Raw genomic sequence first — 3,089 nt, 5'->3', positions numbered from 1 at the left:
CTATAAGCAACATATGTAAATGACTGATATACTGTCTTGATGCCATTTAACATTATGTTGCGGAGGTGAGCGGGAGCCAAGTCTGCAGCATTTCGACTAATACACGAGGAGCTGCCAATTCTGGTGGGTTTTTTTCTTCCTCCCCCCCCCCCCCCCCCCTTTTTTTTTTTAAATTTAAACAAGTTAGCAATCTGCCCGCGCCAAAATAATGACTCGGACCCTTCCATCTCCGTTGCTGTTCCTTGGAAAACGGGTAAATATTGTGTTCATTTAGCCCTGGCGGCAGCTCGAGTCCCCGACGCTGGGTTGGAAAATCCCGGCTCGCTGGGTATCCCGGTCCCCACCGCTGTGGATGGGGAAAGGGGCCGGCGAGGAAAGAGCGGAGCCGCTGCCCAAACACAGCCATGGCTGTCAGTAGCGGAGGTGCCGATGTCTCCGCGTTTCCCCCTTCCCCGGAGGAGGCGGGGGGGAAGAAAGACAAGGGGGAAAAAAATTAGGTATAAAATGCCGAGAGTTTCTCCCTCTCGCAAGTAATTTTCTGTTAATTTATGTTGAATCAATGGTTCCTTGCAGTCATATGGATGGCAGGCTCCCAGCCATTATTAGTGTAAACAGATTTGTGAGCAGTATATTTAGCTGTTCCATATTGCTTTTAGGAAATGTGCACATTTCAATGGCGTATACTTAGAGAGGGCCATACCCTGCCACCGCTCTGCAGGTGGGGACGGTGCCGTACGGAGGCGCCCGGGCTCCCGGCCTCCTCTTCCTCGCCCGAGAGCAAGCCTTGAGCCGGCGCGAGGGGTCTCGGTTACCCTTGGAGGCAGCGGGGACCGTGGGCTCCTGTACGTCCCATCTGTATTTCATCCGCAAAAACCCCTGCAATATTGGGGGTTTGCTGGTGGGGATGGACTGGCTGAGGCCACGCTTGTCCCTGCAGGTCACAGAGGCCGGATCCAGCTCACGAGTGTGGAGACGGAGGTGTTTGCAGTAGGGGAGGTCCCTTGGGGTGGGTGCCCAGCATCTTTTTGATGCTCCGGGGCACCCACCTGTTCCCCGGAGCTCTGCGCAGCCTCACCAGCCTACGAACGGGATGAGCTGAGCCAGTGCTCAAGCACTGCGCTGCCTGGGGTGGGCACCCACCCAGGGACCACGCCGGGATGCAGGTTCCACATCCACCAGCCACGCCGCGGGGACGGGGCGCAGCGGCCGCATCCCTGCCACGCGGGGAGGGATCTGGACCCCCCGTCCGCCGCCCGAGTGGCTAATTTAAGAAAAGTTGTTGTGCTGCGGAGAAGCGCCAATCTTGAGAGGTTTGGGGCCAAAATGTAAAATGCACTAAAAAAGAAATCCCCAGATTTCAACAGAACGGGTGTAAAATCCCAGCCAGCGGCGCCGTGAGGAGCCCTCCAAGTCCCACGGAACGGATTCTGCCGCACAGCATCCTTACGCTACTCCCCTTTTCTGCGCCTGCCTGCCGTTGAGGGAGGCTCCCCAGAAGCGAGCAGGATCAGGCCTTCCCCATCTCCCCGCCAGCTTCCCCTGCTCGCTCTGCGCCGTGCGCACGCCTCCCCCACTGCCAAAATAGCCCAGAAACGCCGAATCCAGAACCCGCTGCCGGTTCACACGTGCTGGGACGGCACGAAGCGTGGGTGCAGCCCCTCCGCCAAGGAACCAGGGCAGGATATGGCCCTAGGGGGCTTTTGCTATTTTAATTTTTCCTGCCGGCTTGCCTGCGTGCCCAAAAATAGCTGCCACGAGTGGGCTGGCACGGGCGGCGCGGAGCATCGCCAGCCTCCAGCGGCACGGCGGCACAGCGGTGAAAGGATTGGGGCAACGTCTCACCATGGCTACCCAGGCCAGGGAGAAGTATGTCGGCTCCGGGGGGAGGGTGCCGGCCCCTTTCATGGAGGAGAAAGCCGCGACATCAGGGCTCTGTTGTTGGATGTCACCGTCTCCCTCCCGCCAGTGTGAAAAATCAATTAGGAAGAATTAGCGACGTGTCAACGGGCGTTGCGCGGCAAGAATTACGGGCCCCATCCTGCACACCGCTACGTGGGTTCACCCAGGAGAAGGTGGCAGCGTGTGACCGCTCCCCCGACTGTCCCCACCGCCCCAGCACCATTACGAACCCAAAACCATGATGCCAAGGCATCTGAATCCGGCCCGGGGTACCGATTTCCAGACCGGGCGCCCGGCTGTGCCCAGGGAGCCGCATGCCACCCCAGCGCTCCCTGCCTCAGTTTCCCCATCCCTGAGATGGACCGCAGCCTCTGAGCCCCGCAGCATCGTCAGCTGGAGGTGTCAGATCTTTGTCCCCCACTGGAGCCCATCCCCTGGGACTGGAAGCGGTTCAGGGGGACTGTAACTCGCACCGTGTTGCCGCTTTTCTCTTCCCTCCTCTTTCTGCGTGTGTGTGTATATATATAAATAAGAAGAAGAAAAAAAAAAATCCCAAACTCTGATTAAAATCCCTTTTTTTATTCACCTGCCCATCTTTCCTCTGTCTCCATCTCCCATTCTATCCAAACTCATAATTAATCGCTCAAGGCAAAAGTAATGAATGTTAATTGGCCATCTGTACAAAGACTAATTAAAATCTACCATGCTGGGGATTAAAACATACCTATAGCAACTGCCTGAATTGAGAATGAGACAGAGGAGAGATTGAGAAAACAGCTGAAAGGCTTGTGCAAAACGCAATCTCACTTAGGTGTGAGATGAGTTGCAACTTGGAGATCTGAGATGTTTTATTATTAAATTAAAAAAAAAAAAAAGGGGGGTGGGGAAGAAATTTCTGAGCTGAGCCGGGAGACGGTTTAATGGGAAGAAAGGCCGCGTGAGATTTCAAAGGCGGAGCGACACCCTTTGGACCCCAACATTTCAGGTTTGGTTTGGATGAGGATAATAGCCGCCCTCTGCCCTCCCCGCCGGGAGAAAATATTTCATGGTGTTTTCAGCTTTTTAGGGCTTTTGGATGTGAAGAAACCGCGGCGGGCACTGGGACGCTGCTGGGCTGGAGGGGGGAAAGAAGCATCCCCTGAATTTGAAGAGTCAGGGATGGAGCTCGCGGCCCGATCGAAGGCATCACC

The sequence above is a fragment of the Aptenodytes forsteri genome, unplaced genomic scaffold (genome assembly GCF_000699145.1).
Source record: "Aptenodytes forsteri isolate BGI_AS27 unplaced genomic scaffold, ASM69914v1 Scaffold236, whole genome shotgun sequence".
Lineage (NCBI taxonomy): Eukaryota > Metazoa > Chordata > Aves > Sphenisciformes > Spheniscidae > Aptenodytes > Aptenodytes forsteri.
The sequence above is the reverse complement of the archived record's forward strand: the minus strand, read 5'-3'. Positions refer to the sequence as shown.